The sequence below is a fragment of the Podarcis bocagei genome (genome assembly GCF_964188305.1).
Source record: "Podarcis bocagei genome assembly, chromosome: 1".
Classification (NCBI taxonomy): Eukaryota; Metazoa; Chordata; class Lepidosauria; order Squamata; family Lacertidae; genus Podarcis; species Podarcis bocagei.
Window position 1 is genome coordinate 95,687,735 of NC_138125.1, and position 14,683 is coordinate 95,702,417.

Below are 14,683 nucleotides of genomic sequence, written 5' to 3' on the forward strand. Positions count from 1 at the left end.
CATTGCGGGCTGGAGGGGAAAAAAACTTGACCCAGAATTCTTGGAGTATATTAACCGGTTTCATATCATCTTGTTCCAAGAATCGTGGGAAGTAGAGAGAATTGATCTAAATGGCTTTGAGCTTCTATAACTCCCTGCCTGCCCCTCCCTGAAAGGTGGCCGCCCTAAAGGGGGCCTAATAATAGGCATCTCACTCAACTTACATTCTAAATTTACTCTAGTACAGGCCTTGCCTCCCTACGCCCTTACCGGGCTGATTGCGGGGGGCAAGATCTCACTTCTAGTTACAAATGTCTACTTGCCACCCGGGGGTTCTTCCTCTGAACTGGGCTCTAAATGGGGCTCGCTAGAAGAGCATTTGCTCTCATGCTATGTCAAGTTTCCTAACACCCCGGCCATAATAGGAGGCGATTTTAATGCCCGCACAGCAGCAAATTGGGACTCGCTGACCAAAGCCAAATGGTGGGTTACCCCAAACCTTGATAATTATGATCTGGAACATATCATGAGGAGAACCTCTAAAGACCAACGAGTTAATGAGGCTGGAGTATTCCTCTACCAAATGGCCATCCGTTTAAATCTGGTCCCCCTAAATGGCACATGCCTCCCTGATATTCCAGGGGATTTCACTCACCTGAGTGTTAAATCAAACAGCGTCCTCGATTACCTGCTGGTCTCCAGTGATCTACTTAAGTGTATTTCCTCCTTTAAGATCGAGAATGTACAATCTAGTGATCATCTTCCCCTTGTAGCCAAGCTTTCCCTGAATTGGCAGTCGGAGGCCTATAGACATGCGACCCAGATGGTAACCAACGTATCTCTCCAACTAAGAGGAATCAAATGGTCGGAGACCCAGGCTCAAAGGTATCAGGAATTCTTTCAAAAAGAAATCCTCGGGCCCCATTCCAACATAGGCTCTGCCTCGGACGAGTATAGCATAGTGTTGAAACGCTTCCACCATCATACGACTGATCTTACGTCCTTCTTCAGGTTACCACCCAAAATATTAAATCGAAACGAGTATACTCACGGTGCCCCCTGGTATAACTCTCAGTGCAAAGAAGCAAGACAGCGCCTTCGTGCTATATATAATGTATATAAGACCTCTGATGCATCTACTCTGCCAGCTAGTTATACACAAGCCAAGCAAGTTTACAAATGCACGCAGAAAATTGCCAAACGTGAGTGGCAACATAATCGCTGGCAGGCCTTGATTACTGCCTCAAAATCACATAGATCCAGGGAATTCTGGTCTCTGATTAACAGAAGGGTGAGGAAATACCCAAGGGCAGTCATCCCTGCACCGACATGGGAATTGTTCCTGAAGAAATGTTTCTCACAGGCAGATGCTCCCTCCGACCATCTGATGCATCTGTTTTCCCACCTACCTATTTGGCCTCCCACCGATCCTGACGAAATAGCCAAGCTAATAGCCCAGCTGAAATCGGGCAAAGCCCCAGGGCCCGACCTGATCCCTGCTGAAGCCATCAAACAACACCCAAAATGGTGGGCTGGCATCCTGGCCAAAACCTTCGATGCAATCAACGCTTCTGGTCTCATCCCCAAAATATGGAAGGAGGCCATTATAGTACCAATTCATAAAAAAGGTTCTCCAATGGAGCCGGAAAATTACCGTAACATCAGCCTCCTTTCGATCATAGGGAAAATTTATGCCAGCTTTTTGTTGACGAAACTATTGCGATGGGTAGATGAGACTAACCAGATTGGTCACGAACAAGCAGGGTTCAGAATTAAACGCTCTACAACTGATCACGCAATAGTTCTTTACCATCTGGCACGGAAGTACTCCTCCCCTCCCCGGGGCTACCTGTGTGCTGCCTTCTTAGATCTTAAGGCAGCCTTTGACAGCGTTCCTAGAAATATTCTTTGGGAGAAACTTGCGAAACAGGGCATTGATAGAAGACTCTTATGGCTTATTAGTCAGCTCCATGAAGGTCCCCTTGCCAGAGTGAGACTTACTCCTGCGGGCGACCTCACAAATTCGATACCAATAAACAAGGGAGTGCGCCAAGGATGTATATTGGCTCCCTGCCTATTCAATCTATTCATCAGCGACATGCGAGCACCCCTAGTCAACTCATCTCCAAGCACACATGCGCCTAGACTAGCGGATTACCGCTGTCCACTCCTTTTATATGCGGACGATGCGGTAATTCTATCTTATACACGTGTCGGACTAACCAGAGCTCTGAAGATCTTTGCCACGTATTGTCAACTCAACCAATTAACCATCAACCATGCTAAATCTAAGATTCTGATTTTCGCCAGAAGTCGGAGATTATACGAATGGAAGCTTGGTGGAGCAAAAATAGAGCAAGTCCTAAAATTCCAATACCTAGGAGTTATTTTTCAGTACAATTTGGGGTGGAAAGCACAAATTCAACACCTCCTTAACAAGGCCAAAACTCTGTCATATGCGCTCCTCCGATTTTTCTTTTCGGATGGAGCTTTGCATGTTCCCTCGGCCCTAAAGGTGTTCAAGGCAAAAGTGGTACCCGTGCTTGCTTATGCTGCCCCGCTCTGGGCCGTGACGACAGACCTTGCTCCTCTTGAGACTTTGCAAAACCAATTCCTACGTCGGCTCCTAATGCTCCCCCCGTGCGTAAGCAACGCAGCCATGCGACTAGAATTGAAGATCGCATCCTTAGAAACTTGCCTGTGGAAGCAAGTCTTCAATTATTGGTTATCATTGTGGCATAGATTACCAGATCATTACCTTGTCCAATGCTTATGGCGAGATGAATTCTCCAGCCTTTGGACTAGTAGAATTCATGCCAAACTCCTGAGCTATGGAATCTCTCCCTTAGATTCCCTAAAACTAGATCAAATCACTGCTCAAAGACTGATCCGCCAAAGACTGGATGACATCGATTTACAGCGAAATTATATGCTGGGGGGAGGTGTTTGTTCGCCCCAGGACATTGGTATCACTTTAACTTACCGTGTTCCATCATACCTCTCCTCCCTTTCGACTGTTGCCCATAGACTGGCCTTCACCAAAGCGAGGTTTAACGTTTTTCCCTCCAATGTCCTGAGACATAGATTCTCAAAGGGACAAGCCTCCGCCATGTGCGATTGTGATAAGGAGACGCCGGAGTCGCTCCAGCACATTATGTTCACCTGCCCCTTATTCAAGGTGCCACGGGCAAATTTGTTGGGATCAATCATACAGAAACTAGAGGGTACCCCACCAAAATTCCACCTTGCCCAAATCTTGCAGGATAAGGATACCCATACGACCCTGAAAGTGGCTAGGTTCCTGGTCGCTGTCCTTACCCAAAAGCGTTGCCAAGGAGCACCACAAGCTAATTAAGGCGTAATATGCCATTCCACCTTATAGTATTTTATTGTTATAGTAGTGTTTTAGCGGCTGTTTGCTCCCACGAGCACAAGCTGTTATTTATGTCTTGTTTTTATCTGTATGGGCCTATGGCCGTAATAAATTATTATTATTATTATTATGGGCATGGGTGTGTGACAGCATCTCCATAACTGATAATCTTAGCAGTGAACATAGCCTTGGTTCCTTTCCTGGTGGACAGCAATAAGTTCTGGCCATTTTACAATTTCTGTAATACAGGAGATTTCTTTTCAATCACATCCATTATATTTATGTGCCATCTTTCTGCTAAGGTGGTTTATACTTTTAATAAATAATGTCATAAAATGTAAAGCTGGCCAGGGTGGAAAGGACAGCACAGCTGCAACAGGGCGCTGATGTTGTCTGACAGCCTTCCTTGCTCTCTTTTTTCTTTCTTCCCCTCGGGGCAACTTTGACAATGCCATGTAAATTTTGCCTTATAAACCAGAGCTTCATTTCCAGTAGTAGATTTGGCAGTTGCAGAAACGTACTGGACAACCATCTCACGTTTTCGTGGTCAAGCGCTTATTCTGTAAAGGAGCTTTTCTTTCTTTTGTCCTTTGAAACTAGCTTTTGGGTATCCTTGCCGAGTATCCTGACTGTTCTAATTTACTTGAGAGAATCCAAGATCCTGCGAACAGATTATTGGATTTGGAATTGTGCCTTCACCTGTGGACTGACCTTCCTAGCCTTGGGTCCTCAGATATTGTTAAGCCTCCAGCTCCCACCATCACTCCCATGCAGCATGGTCAGGAGTAATGGGCAAATGGTTGTAGTGGAAGAAAAATGCAGGGGCACACAGTTATGGATCCCTCCCCCCAAAGCAAGAGTTATTGCATCCATCAATTGGACTATCTGGCAAGTGAATGAGCTGATAATAAGGCTTTCAAATTTGTTTGTGGCAAGATAGCATGGAAAAAGTCATAGAATGGAGAAAATAAGCGAAGCCAAATACTCGCCCCACTCCCGTTTTAAATAGGATTGCTACTTCATGCTAGTAGTTTAAATGATAACATTTCCCCCACAGATTGTTTGCATTTCTAATTAAAAACTAAAGGTTGTATTTTAGCAGGCTGAAGAGCTTTTGTTAAAGTTCTATGTGTTTTATAAGTTGAACTTGTGCAGTCAGAAGTGAACAGTGAGTTCAATGGTGCTTACTCCCAAGAAACTATACAAAGGATTGCAGCCATGCTAATTATAACAAATTGGGTATTATGTAAATACTGCTAATATAATGGATCAACACAAATGCCTACATTTTTGGACTCTCCATGTGGCATGACAATGGGGACTGTAAATATGAGCTCCTGAACCTCAAAATTAACCACCACACCGCTGAATGAGATTTGTAGTCTAATAATAATATGGGGATTCATCATGGCTGGAAACGTGCGTAATCATAGTCCAGTTCCATTTTCCCTCAGCTTAATTCTCAGATTTGTAAAATGGGAATAAACTTGTTCTCAATGGGTACTGCGAAGACAGGGTAATTGTTTGTTGCATTTGATATACTGTATATAGTGAGTAACAAAAATTATGATGCATAATGGAAACTTGAAGAAAATAAATACTCTGAAGCCAAATGACCTTTTGACTACTCTCTGTAGCCTATTGGAATGTATATAAATGGCTTAGAACATTTTGTGTGTTGTTGTTTTTTAATGTTTTGTTTTGGTTGATGTATTGCAAAATCACTTAAATCAACTCAGTGGGAGAATAGTCGACCATTACTAGACCACACAGTTTCCATAATTGTATCTTTCTAACTCTTAATTACAAAAGATTCCCACCAATTTGCCAAACTGAATGCCAAGAAAGGCAAATGTGTGTTTGTTTGTGCGGGTGTAAATTAAAATCCAGTTTTGGTCTTTCTGTGTTGCAAGAAGCATCACCCATACTGATGGCTTTGAGTGGGATTTTCCTAAATGTTGTAAAGGTAGGGATGGGGAAAGGGTCTGGGGGTAGAAATGCAGATTAGAGAAAAGTGCTCTTTGGTGGTGCTGGGTGGAGTGGAGGGATCAGGGAACCTTCTGAGCCAATGGGGATTGAATTCTGTCATTGGGAGTGACTGCTGTGTGGGAGAGGATAATAGAAAGAGCTGGCATTTGAAATGTGATTAGGATAAACAAACACTGGTTCTTATCCCTTCGTTAGTCACCATCTAATCCAAGCAGCTCAGAGTAAAAGTGCAATTTTGGCCTTAATTGATATTTTACTAATCTCATTGCACAGGCCGTAACAATCACATTTTTGCTTTGACAGCACAAATCCCCTTGTGTAAAATTTCATCTGTACCATTTCAACATAAACATTCCTTTTTGGCCAGCCTACCATAAGCTTAATGTTTGAACATAGGACTGGGTTGCCTTGATGGCCTAAGTGGAGCAGTTTTCCTGGCTTGAAAGCAGAATTGTCAATGCTGGCTCCAGAAAAAATCAATGCATGTTTCTCTTCCACTAACTGGAATTGCTTGTGTTCTTTGAGACCTAATCCTATAGGTCTTTTTTTCTCTTCCCAGCTGGGAATTCCTCTGTATTAAGAGGTGAGTAACATACTCAAAAGAACAGGCAAAGTGGCCTTCAAATCTTTTCAAGGCAGCCGGGTTGATGCCAATACAATTAATGTATTAACTGAGAAGAATTAAAGTCTTTAAACATTGATGAGGGCCAAAACTCATGAGGATTATCTTATGAAATCAATGTCCTCATTGATTTATCTACGTTTTAGAGTGCTCTCATTGTGTCTGCGTATTTGGTCCGTCATTTGAAGTGGCGAGCCAGTTTTTTTCCTAGGATTTCTGAATATGTTTATTTGGAAGTGGTCCCAGCTTCCCCACATATTACCAGAAAGGTACTACTTCTGGTCGATTGGTGGACAGGGGTAGTTGTGGCGATTGGGGAGCAGGCCAATAAGTACATTCACACACACCCTTACCCACACCCACCCACCTGAGCTCAGGCGTTCACCTAAACTTGTGGTAGGGCCGACTTTGGTGTAACTTCTGTTCTAGATGTCAGGGAAGTTTGCTGCCTGGAATAGAGCTTTGAGTGTTTGTTAATATTTGCCCCAAAGGGGGAGGGGAGATTCTTACAGCTACTGAAAATCTTTTTGCCTCAAGGATCCCCTGCAAGGGATGGGTTTTTGTCTCCAATCCTAGTTTCCCTGGGGCAGCCTGTCAAAACAGCCACGTTTTGCAAAGTAAATATGATAACAGTGGTGCAGTTTGGTAATTTTAGACTCTGGATTTAATAGATTTACTGAGGAGGCCCATTTAAGATAGCAATATTATTGACACATTTTGGAATAATTGAAATAATCCAGGCCTTTCTGCTCATTCTCCTCAGTGAGACTCTGGATCTCTGCCCAAAAGTCCAGCCCTGATTGCACCATTGTATGAAAAGAATAGTAAATGTTGCTGTCTGTGCATTCAGGCACACATTCTTCTCTTAACATTTTGGCAACCATATTGTATCATTATAGAGGCTTCCAAGAAAATATCTGCCTGGTAGTTTGAATCAGTGTGTGAAATCTCGTCCATCTCCCTCCTTGTCTTCCTCCTCCACTTGCTGCCTCCAAAATATGCATATAGCTGCCTAGCTAGAGGATAAGTAGATTGTGGGCAGGGCCTCCTTTATCATTTCTGTACTGAACTTAGATGTAGGTACTCCATAAATAATAAATTCTAGCATTTTCCTCTGGCAGCTTTGTATGGGTAATTCTCTCAACCTCATAGGCTGGGAGGTCCTTGCTAAAGGCTAGACACCGCTATGGCTATAGATGTGGTGGCATATGACCACCGTGGGTACATTTGAGAATGTGACTGTGGCATAACCTTGTCATAACCTTCTCTGCAACCATAAGAGAAAAAACTGTTATTTTAAATGTAGACTTGCCACTTTCAAAAGTGCTCTGGACCTGAGAAAAGCATCTTTGTGGGGCAGATGTTTTGGCTAAAAGGAAACATTCCGTATTGAGGTTGGTCTGTTTTAAGTTACGAAAGCCACAAGCCTTTCTTGTGTAGCACAAGAACCCAGGGATAATTAGTAAGGGCTGCTGCTACTCCTGCTATACCGCTGTCCAATTTATAGCCATTGTGTTAGCTTACCTGTATAGGCAGGTGGAAAACTGGGCAACCTTTGGAGGGCTGCATGCCAGTGATGGGCAAGGCCAGAGGTAAAAGAGGATGGAGTGATGAATCTAAATGTCCTCATTGTAGAATAGTCTAGCCCAGGGGTCTGCAACCTTTAAGACAAAAAGAGCCACTTGGACCTGTTTCCGAAGGGAAAAAAACTGGGAGCTGCACGCACCGCCCCCATGCGACATCACAGCCAGTACAGCGCCCGCCACAGTGGGGAGTGTTGGGGCACACAATGCGCCTCCTCCCCTCGCTAGTATCTGCCCTGGAGCCGCGGAAAAGGTGTAAAAGAGCCACATGCAGCTCCGGAGCCGCGGGTTGCCGACCCCTGGTCTAGCCTCTGCACACATTCAAACGTCCCTCTCTGTCCTCCATCCAACAAGAAAGAGCTTGACCCACAACACACTCTAGCCAGGCAAAAAGCTTGGGGGCAAAGCAGGGCCTATGAAGAGTGTGGCCTGCGGAGAATTCCAAGGGCCAGATAGAGAGGCCTAGAGGGATGCAGCTGGTCCCTGGGCCTGAGGTTCCCCGCCCTATTTGTATAACATGGTTAAGAGCATGATCCAGAAGTGCTTGGCTTAAACCTGAGCTCTCTGAGCAGCCTTAGGCAAGTTCCCCTCTCCATAGGAGCCAACTCCTAGGGGCCAAGGTCCCTCCCAATAATATATCTGAGGGGGCCAGGTCCCCCCAAAGTTGATTGGCATTCCCATTAAAATAGTGTGTGTGTGTGTGTGTGTGTGTGTGCCATGTCATGTGATCAACTATGTGGGGTGGGGCATACCTGCCCAATATTTTTTTCAAGTTAGTACCCCTGCCCGCTCTCAGCTCTTAGACCTTTCATTCATAAAATGTGGTTATACATATAATACTGACCTACCTAACAGAGGTTCAGTAAAGATCCTTGAGCTAGACAATTAAATGCTCCAAGCACTTATGCGAAATGTACCCTATACATTATCACTACAATCTTGGTGTTTTTGCTTTAAAAGTTATTCAGTGCGTGGTTCAACCTTAAGAATGGATCATGTTTTAAGAGAAGAAGATCTTAATGCAGCAAATTCAGAATTAAGGAAGTTTTGAGAAAGGAGCTGTAGCTCAGTGGAAGAGCTGTGGATTTTTTAAAAAAATGTCCAAGGTTCCCCCTCTGGTAGGACAGGGAAAGTTTCCTATCTGAAACTGTGAAAAGCTGCTGCCATTCTGTGTAGACAAGACTGAGTTAGATGGACCAGTAGTCTGACTAAATGGCAAGGATAATGTTTAAAAGCTCCTTGCTGCATGCACCACTCCGTCACGGCAGCAGCTGTATGCCAGAGATTGCCAGGGATGTGCAGCAGTGGTGTGCAGGTGCTGAATGCGGTTGGGAGAGGTACAGTGGTATCTCGAGTTACAAATGCCTAAGGTTACAAACGCTTCAGGTTACAAACTGTGCTAACCTAGAAGAGTTACCTCGAGTTGAGAACTTTGCCCCAGGATGAGAACGGAAATCGTGTGCCGGCGGCACAGCAGCAGCAAGAGGCCCCATTAGCGAAAGCACGCCTCTAGTTAAGAACAGTTTCAGGTTAAGAACGGACCTCCGGAACGAATTAAGTTCATAACTAGAGGTACCACTGTATGTGAGTGAGAGGTTTTAAACATTTTATTGGTTGCATGTGCCACTCTCATGAGGAAGGGTTTTGGGAGAACTGAAATGCTGATAAGTCAATCAAATGTTCAGCCATTCTGTCTGAGTGCTTTGCTGCCAGACCATTTGCACATGAGGTTAGAAGTTCATGTTCAAGATAAGAATACGTTTGGTCCTTAGTGCAATTTAACTGTGGTTTTGTAGTCACATTCAGGGTAGTTAAAGGGTGAATGCTCCTACTTTTATATACATGCTTTGTTGCTGGGGATGGAATCTCAACAAGGTGCTAGAGTTAATGTTTTGCATGCAGAAGATCCCAGGTTCTGTACCCAGCAGCTCTAGTTAAAAATGTAAGAGGTGTTAGGAAAGACCTGTCTACCTGACAAGTTGCCACTCAGAGTAGACATTACTGTGCTTAGAATCATGGACAAATGACCTGATCTAGTAGACAGTAGCTCTGGAATAGTGAATTCTTATCTGTGATGTTGTTTTGAGCATAAAACCAGGTTGAGATAGTCATTCCAGAACAAAAGACTATGCTCATGTGGTTCTGCCATATGATGGATTCTTTCACAGGAATCTTTGTGAAGAGATCTTTGTGAAGCAGGATTGCTGAGTATATGTTGAATTGTTGGGTGGAAGTGATTGTCAGATTTGGAGAGGAGTTTTAATTCCCATTTTTGTGGTGTTCGCAGTGGTGTTAGTTGACAATGTGTTTCTGTGTGGTCAATATGTATCTATACATAGCCTATGCAGTACTGTCTAGTTGCTTTTACTTCCTTTGTCATTTATAGTATATTTCCTTCTTCTCTACCTCTCTCCCTATTTTCTTGATTTCCACAAGGAGGAAATCTCTTTGTCTCTGCATTATACCTGCCACATCCCAAATAAAAGAATCTGCATTTTTGGATGACAGGTCATACTGCAAAAGCACCAAAGTGAGATGCTATGCAGGAAAAAATGATCTCTGTTCTGTCTTTAAGTGTTATGTGATATGCTCTGTTGCAAGGGGGAAAATGGTCTTCGGTTATCAGGCCTGTCATCAGAGTGCTGTCTTTTACCGGCAGATTTCCCACCCAGCCCCCTACTTTTTTGTATTACAATTGCCAGAGAATTTTCTATTGACCACAACCACACAAAAGCCTTATCATAATTACAGTAGCACTACAATTAATCATTAATAGGTTTGAAGGAATGTGTCTTTCTGCCAGGGGCCTTCCATCCGGGGAGCACAGTCTACCTTGCAATATTTCAGTGCTTCCTTTGGGAAGGAACAAAGCATGATCTAAAAAATATGGGAAGAGCTGTGCTTGTGAGAAATCAAAGTTGTCTACATGTTTGGGCCCCGGGCAGTGTTTTTGCAAGATATCACTTCCATTACTGACTCTTATAGACAAATCCATTTCTTATATGTCATTCTGAGTTCAATAGGCTTGTTGTCATGCATGTATAAGATGGTGGCAGTACAATCCTAGGGATAATTACTCAGAAGCAAGACCCCACTGGCCTCTGTGGGACTTATTCCCAGATAAGTGTGTACAGCACCTCTCATTTTGAGGGGAAAGTTGAACCAATTCAACAATCCAATTCAAACGTTGATCTCTAGTGTATCTATCTTGTAGTGAAATAAAATTATACAAATAAGCATTGTCACCTTTTCTCAAGGCACAGAAAAAGGCTATATCAGGGGATGGAACTGGCAATCTTACCGAGGAGCTCAGCCAATTCATGTCACTACAATAAAAAAGAAGAGAGCAAAAAGACAACACAATGGCGTGCTTCAGTGGAGGCTGGTTGTTTAGGGTAAATGGAGTAGTGTCCCTCCAACCTCTACCCTCAGGCACCCATTGGAGTTGGAGGCAGCAGCTGACAAGTGCAGGAGGCAATGAGTGGCATGCTTTTTGGAGGCTGGATCTGCTGCCCCTCCCAGCTGCCTGGAGCCTGCTGCCCTGCAGCCACTGCCTCACCTTGCCTCATAGGTGGACCGGCCCTGCATAAATTGTGGTCTCATTGCAGTTGTATCCTAAATGTTGCACTTAGTTTCCCCCCATAAGACTAAACTGTAGCCACTCCCTTCATGAGAGAAGGGATTTTCTTATAGACTCCAAGGATTTACTGCTTTTTCCTAGTGCCTGTATGTTTTGGAGAGTTTAGGGCAACCTTTCTCAACCCTGGGTCCCATCATTCCTAGCCAGCTTGGCCAGTGGTCAGGGATGTTGGGAGTTTTAGTTCAAGAACAGCTGAGGATCCAAGGCTGAGAAAGGCTGGTTTAGGGTTTTCCACCCCTACTGGAATCAAGCCAATTGCAGTGCATTTACTTTGCCCCTGAAACTGAATGGGAAACCACTCCTCCCAGCATAAAGTCATCTTGCGTTCTCTTTTTTGATTGTGCTCTGGTATAAAAAATAATGACACGTGATAGATCAGATTGCTCATATTTTTTAAAAAAAACTTAAATATGCTTGAGAGGACTGAGACAATGTTCCTCAATGAACAGTTCCAGCTAAAAAGGATTAGATCTTTAATCTCACAAAGAGTTAATTCTTTATCACAGGGAAAGGCAGTGACAGTATTCTTCCCACTGCTGCTAGACAGTTTCCTCTCCACTGTCCTTTTGAATCAGAGTGAGGGCAAGAAACATTGACCTTCATTCTGAATTGGCTTTATGATGCTGTCATGTAGGCATATTTGACAGATGATGCAATGGGGCTACACCGCTTACGTCAAAAAGCGAATTATAAATAAATATATTTTTAGATTCTACTTTGTGAGAACTAAAAGAGTTGAGATATTTTAAGCTGCATTCCTTTTGCACCAGGAAGTAAGCCTGTTGTACCAATACAGCTGTATCCCTATAGGGGCAAATCAGTCCATATGTTCAGTAGAGGGAAACCAATTCCATTGAACTTTTGAACATGTGCCATTCTTGTAAATTAGTGTGAAATTAAATAAGTAAAATATTTTTACTGTGTATGTGTGGAATAGTAGCAGAATCGAGTTACACTAAATAATATTTTAGTCTTTTGTTAACACTCTGTGGATTAAAAGTCTTTGCAAGCACAAGTTCATATGGTTGAGGTGTCCGGTATAATATTTGTGTGATATCCTGGGGGAGCATCCTGGGAAAGTTTGCCAGATAAAGTTTGTGCCTTGTTTGCCTGTGGTGGATTTTCCATCCTTTCCTTTCCTTGTGGAGAAATACTCCTAGATGAGGAGTTAGCTTGGTTTATAGGTGAAGGAAGAATGTCTTGGATGCAGAGCTGTGGAATAAAAGTACTGATAAATTTATCCATGTGGCACTGCATTCTTCATTTCATTGAAGTAACCCCCTTACATTCAGTTGGGCTTGTTTCTAAATAAGATGCTTCTTGCTGCCCACACTTTGCAGTTAGATAGAAGTTTACCATTGATTTCACGTGTCTTTCCCATTTCCCATTGGAGCTGTGGCTGGCATGCAGCTGTTTCCATGGTGCAGCCTGCACAGAGGTTCATACTAACAGATGTGTTCCTGGGGCTCATATATGCTTGGGATCCATTGGGGGTGCATAAGCCATAGCTGTTGAAGATTGTTCCCTAGCAAGTGTGATTAAGACTACATCTTTACAAGTGAAGTCCTAAATATGTCTTCTCTGAGCTCAAGGAGGCTTGCTTCTAGGTAGGTTGGCATAATATTGCAGCTTTAACCAAGAACAGGGGTAAGCCAACATGGTGCCTTCTTGATGTTTCTGGACTCAACTCTGATCAGCCCCAGCCAGTTTGGCCAGTGGTGAGAATGATGGAAGGTACAGCAACGTCTATCTGGAGGGCATCACAATAGCTACTCCAAACTAGAACATATCTATGGAAACATAGTTCAACCATGCATTTGAGTTTTATCAAATGTGACAGATGGTACGCTAGGCCTGGCATTTATTCTTTCATGTAGTATTGAAAAGTTTCCATTAGCAAGGAAAATTTGATATTAACTGTAACTTTCTTCTGTATGCTTCTCACTCCTCTCCCCACCCCAAACCCCTTTTGAGCCAAATCCCTGATCTACAAGGCAAAGAGCTATTAGTATCAACATTTAGACTCCTGGAGCACTTGTACAAATACAGGAGAGTTGCTGTCAGATCTTATGTTATCTTCGCCCCGCAGCACATGGCAGGCTTACCGGTTATCACTTGCTTGAGTTATCTGCAGCTGTTTACTCTGCAGGCTCTGTTTTGTGCCACAGCTGGTCTTTGCCTTGTAAAACACTTGGATTTGGAATGAGTAGGCTGGGTGATCTTGAGCTAGCTAGCTCATTCTTGGCAGCAACAATGTGGAGGAGACAACTTTTGGTCTCCCAAAACTGCTTTCAATGGTATGAAATAAATTTCAAACATGATTGGCAGAAACCAGCAAGCTGCTAAAAGTTGATCAGAAGACATTGTGCCTTAACAAAGATCATCTGGCAAATGTGTAGCTGTCTCAGAACATTGTGAACGTACATCTCAGAATCTGTTTGCCCAGAACAAATGTTATAATAACAACTTGGTGTGCTGTTTGAATAAGAAATAAGCCCCTTTAATTTGTATAATCAGAGATTAGATGGGGCTGAATGAGTGGCATTGTGCTAGTAGATGCAAGTGCTTAAAATGACGTCAAGGTGTATCTAAAGACTGCATGTCTACAAGCTATCGATTAAAATGCATTTGAGTGTCTCTCAAACGATAACAGGAGTAAGAAAGACACAGCCATTTGGCTTGGACATGGTACAAGGATTTGCTTCCACCAGTGCTAAAGGATGTCCAACCCTTGATAAGCACTTATGCCTACTTGTCTACTTTAATTTATTGGAATACTTTAAATCTCCCCAGTTATCCTTAGGCTGTCCTGGAAAGGAGGGAAGACGTGAGAATGATAACAAGCTGATATAGCTGTCTCTCCTGCCAGCAAACCCAAGCTGGAGATGGGAAGAGAAATGTGCAATGTCAGTGGCAGAAGGGGCTAGAGATAACCATTGGTGGTCCTGCATGGCAATTAGCCAAAGAGTTATCAGCAAGCTCAGCATAAATCATTGAGGCCTTTGTTTACACTTGGGCCTGTCGGGAACTCAACTGCACTAACTTTTTGGCATCCAAGAAGTGAGGTTTTTTAAAAAATAAAAATAAATATATATAGTTGTAACCATTGCAGGGTTAACTGGTGCTAGGAGCATTTAGATGAGTGGTGTGGGCTGGGCCTGATGGGAACTGTAGTTCAAAACATTTGGAGGGCACTGGATTGGTGAAGGCTGACCTAGAGAATGCCAAGCACCCTGAAGTCTCATGGATGTGCAAGCTCCATTTTTGCTGAATGCTTCGCTCCTCCTGAATTGTATCCATACTCTCCCAACCTTCAACTTAAGGACAGAGGCAGCTTTTTGCAACAAGGAGGAGAGCAAGCAGCATAAGCAGAGTTGTCCATGGGGCCCCGTAGACTGTTATGAAGAAGGTTGGGGTTAGCACTTAACATGGTATGTCACATTTTGTTTTAGTATCGGGAGATTTGGGGGGGGGGGGCGAGGTAAAGAAAGCGTAAA

General features: G+C 43.4%; 1 protein-coding gene and 1 long non-coding RNA gene across 15 annotated transcripts in view; one reads left to right on the plus strand and one right to left on the minus strand.

The window, feature by feature from the left end:
- Positions 1-14,683, plus strand: part of KALRN (kalirin RhoGEF kinase) — a 501,553-nt gene that overhangs the window by 115,809 nt on the left and 371,061 nt on the right. The gene's annotated exons all lie outside the window — the stretch shown is intronic.
- On the minus strand, positions 6,534-7,964 carry LOC308597682. Its single transcript, XR_014013103.1, has 3 exons — positions 7,864-7,964; positions 7,488-7,617; positions 6,534-6,759 (listed from the first exon to the last, which is right to left on the minus strand). It is a non-coding gene; the product is annotated as an uncharacterized lncRNA (long non-coding RNA).